Source organism: Benincasa hispida, chromosome 11 (genome assembly GCF_009727055.1).
Source record: "Benincasa hispida cultivar B227 chromosome 11, ASM972705v1, whole genome shotgun sequence".
Lineage (NCBI taxonomy): Eukaryota > Viridiplantae > Streptophyta > Magnoliopsida > Cucurbitales > Cucurbitaceae > Benincasa > Benincasa hispida.
In genome coordinates, this window is record NC_052359.1 from 8,896,617 (window position 1) to 8,901,078 (window position 4,462).

At 36.7% G+C, this 4,462-nt stretch overlaps 1 non-coding gene across 1 annotated transcript; it reads right to left on the reverse strand.

Annotated features, from left to right (window-relative positions):
- Positions 1-4,244: 4,244 nt before the first annotated feature.
- On the reverse strand, positions 4,245-4,351 carry LOC120092265. Its single transcript, XR_005485974.1, has one exon. It is a non-coding gene; the product is annotated as a small nucleolar RNA R71 (small nucleolar RNA).
- Positions 4,352-4,462: the final 111 nt, after the last annotated feature.

The window sequence follows — 4,462 nt, forward strand, 5'->3', positions numbered from 1 at the left end:
AATCATATACCATAGATAACTTTAGTAGTTTTAGCATGTTCTTCTTTTGCAAGTATGATTCAATGATAAAAAATATATTTATCTATTTTTGTAATTATACTAGCGATCAATGGTAATCTTAGGATAACTCATTTATGAAATATTTCTCGAAGTTAGGGGTTTTTGCTAATTTCTTTCAAACTCTTTAACAAGCATTTTTGACCAATCGATGACTTATTTTAATCTTTTGGCATGAGGGACATTGCCGCATTTTAAATTTTAGGATGGGTATTTTGTTTCCGACCTTGTTTTACAAGAAAAAAAAACTAAACAACAAAGATGATTTTTTGAGAATATAACTCAACTGTCAATGCAATGGGAAACTATGAATGATAATATTTAAGATGTTGAAAGGCATTACCGCATTTGGATATCCGATGACACACGTGGGAGGAAGCCCAAAAGAAATTTTAAGTCACAAGTAACATAACGAATAAATAAATGACCCGCAAACTACCACTGCCAAGATGACCATGAAGGTTTAGTCTGGAAAGAGTGAATTGCTCGTAGTTATGTCGAGACTCGTGTAGCACGCAAGAAGGAAGGACTACCCGGTTGGCGGAAGGTCAGAAAAATATAGCAATGAAAGAAATTTTTTGTGAAGATAAATCGTTTGGACACCTGGTGAAATTTTCTTTTTGAAATAATCATTGATGTTCCGGAATTAATAAAGTCTTTTGAAAGTTAAGTTTGATCCTAAGTTTAGAAGATATTTTAAGGAAGAATTTGTGAATAAGATTAAGAATTCTGGAATATAGGATTAAACGAAGTAATCTTGGAAATTAGGGAAAGACTTTGGGATTGCTAAGAATTATAGTTTGCCGTGAGGAAAGCATTGTTAAATTGTTAGGGTGTGATAACAGGCAGAAATGCACGTTATCATAGTGCTAAATCCTTAAACAATATTGGAATTTCGTTTTGATGAATATGTTATAATTGCATCTTAAGCATAATTCTAAATAATTTGTCCGTCGCATGCGTCATGCATTAGAGTAGTTGATCTTTATTAATTTGTGCAGAATGCGTTAAACGCAATGCAAAGAATGCGATCATAGAATCCATTTGGTCGAGCGCAACTTATACAAGCATTGCGTTGATCGTGTTTGCAACATTCAACCCAAGAAGAATCACCGCAACATGGTGGAGATTCGAGATGAAAAGGACAATTAGATGATGGGACGAAAGATGACGGCAGTCGGATGCAATTAAGTTTGACAGCGATAAACGGTCACAAGTAACATCCAGCTTTATCGGTGACATTATCCGGCAATCAGTCAGGAATTAAAGTTGTCCATCTGTCCAACAGGAGAAGAGAAGCCTCTTTCACCTTTGATACCTACAAATACAAGTGCATTCTTCAGAGACAGGGGTTAGCAGTTGAATTATTCACATTCATTTACAAATTCACACTCTGTTCATAGTTTTTCTTTTCCATTTTTATGACAGAGCTAGAGAAGAGTGGTGAGCGGAATATCCAAGGCGGCTCGAGAGAAGAACCTTGGGGCGTAGAAGAGAGGGTTTGACTCTGCCAAAACAAGAATATTTAAAGCAACGAAGTAGACAGTGTAACAATTGGTGGCAAAGACATTGTCCAGGCTTTTATATACTTGCATTGTCATTCTATAACTTCATTATATATATATTCAATGGAAGTTCTATTTTACATTGCTCAATCCTTAATAGCATGAGTAGCTAAACTAGTTGATGGTTGAAAGGAACTAAGCTAACATGAATCTAGGAAGTTCATTGCTTGCGATTGTTTGGTTTTTATGTTGTGCAAATTACCCTTAGAGTTACTCGAGAGAGAATCTAAAGAAGGAACTTAATGTCTCGGAGAGAGTAGGTTGAATTTGGTCTCGAACGAGCATAATTTAGACTTGATAAAACAGAAATCAGGGACTTAGAGATATAGCCTCTGTTGCCAACTTGCATAGATGTAATTCTAAGGAATATGAATGATATTATGTGGTCGCATCTTTGTGGAATGTCATGCTGTAATCGCATAAATAGAGATGGTTTATTGTGTACATCCCTGTACGAACTTATTCGCATATTTAATCGATGCGTTCTAAGCTTAGAAGGTGGATTCACGTGAGAAGTGGTTCTTATTGTATGATGTTTGCACGAATCGCAAAGCATGACGCATCCTAGGGAGTAGTTAGCCGAAACCCTTTTCACGTTCACGTAATATTCATGTTTTTCTGTTTACCAATCTTTTTTCAAAACCTGTCGATTTATTATTATTTTATCAAACGTAAAACACCCAACTGTGTTTATTTAATGTTACAGCAAGTTTTCATAAAAATCTCCAACACAATATTTTCACAAGTCCTGTGTTCGACCTGGACTTACAGGAAATCAGAGAATTTATATTTAAGATTCCGTGGGGGAACTTTAGTGCACAAATGCTATCCATCAAACATATCATCCATATTTTCCCCATCTCATGAAATTTAAGCATCAGTTAGCAGCTCCAACGATGTATCAGAATTGGCGAGTCAAAGGTTGGGACTCAACCTAAGAAATCTACCCATATCATGGATTTAAGTTATTCGAATCCCCTATGTTACAACCTTCCTAGGGGATAGTACTGTAAATGACTAGCGTAGATAGCATAAAGTCAACAAGTAGGCGCAACATAGAATTACTCACGTTCCAAACTACTGGAAGAGACAGATTACATTAACAACACATCCTACCACTATATGACTACTTTTATTCACCTTGCTATTGACCATTGCAAACACTTTTCGAATGGAGGTTCCTAGGGTGACACGAAGCGAGCATGAATCTACGGTGTGAACTTTTAGGGATGTGAGAGTTAGAATAACATATTATAATGTTATTAAATGTCCCACTGAAAATGTTGCTATTTATTTTTGGGTAAATCTGTTATTAGGTATGTTTTGACTAATTAAACAGACTAATTTTTAGTGATTTCCAAATATAACATTATATTTGAAATTAACCTATGATGTCTAGGTGATAAAGTTTTAAAACTCATAATCGTCCATGGGCCTCATAAAATGGGATTACAGCATAATTATTTGGCATAATCCAGGTAGAGTTTTCGTAGATGTAACATTAAATACTCGGCTTCGACGTTTATATACGGTTGAGTTTGTAACATAATTTACCAGATACAGACTATTTTAAAATATTAAAACAAGTGTTAACATACTTGAGTATGCATGTTTTTTTTGTTAGATTTTTAAATGTCTAACTTATTTTATAACAATTATACAAAGCATGAACGCATCCTAGGGAGTGTTAGCCGAAACCCTTTTCAACCCGTTCACCGTATATTCATCGTATTTCCCGTTTACCAACTCTTTTCAAACTCTGTCGCATTTATTATTATTTTCATCAACGCAACAACCACCAAACACTTGTTTATTTCATTGGTTATTGCAAGTTTTCATAAAAATCTCCAACACAACTATTTTCACAAGTCGCTGTGTTCGACCCTAGACTTACCAGGAAACTCAAAGGAATTTACACTTGGATTCCGCTGGGGAAACTTGAGTGCCCAATGCTATCCATCAACACATATCATCCATATTTTTCACACCTCATAAATTTAAGCATCAAGTTTTTGGCGCCGTTGCCGGGGACTTCGGCAAAATAGTTGTTAACGTAATTTTTATGAATTCTTTGCAGAACTCTCAATCTCTGGCGTACTATGACCCGGAGATTGAGAGAACATTTCGAAGGAGACTAAGAGACCACCAACAACAACCACAATTCGATAAAGAAGAGATGGCGGAGCAGGCTAGGAATGAAGCACCAAACAATAACAATGTCATGGTAAATCCAATTCTATCGAAAAATGATCCAATAGGCCCATTAGAGACTATGCATCGCCAAACCTCTATGATTTCTCTCCGGGAATCATGAGGCTTGCCTTAGACGGAAGTAGATTTGAAATGAAACCGGTGATGCTGCAGATGATCCAGGCTGTAGGTGAATTCGAAGGAAGGCGTGGCGAGTATCCGCACGTCCATCTCCGAAGTTTTATTGAAATCTGCAATACATTTGTGTTCCCAAACATCTCTGCTGAGGAGGTTTGACTAACGTTGTTTCCATTTTCTCTCTGTGATCAGGCTAGGAAATGGGCTTATTCGCTCGACCCAAGAGAGATCACTTCTTGGGAGCAGGTGGTGAAGAAGTTTATGAAGAAGTATTTCCCACCTACAGAAAATGCCAAACAAAGAAAGTTTATTACTAATTTTGAACAAGATATGGATGAATCGCTCAGCGATGCCTGGGCGAGGTTTAAAAGGTTGGTCCGAGATTGTCTGCATAATAGGTTGCCAGACTGTCTTCAGATGGAAATTTTCTACCACGGTTTGAATTCTACTTCGCAGACCGTTGCCAATGCGGTAGCAGCTGATGGTCTACTTGACAAGACTTATGATGAAGC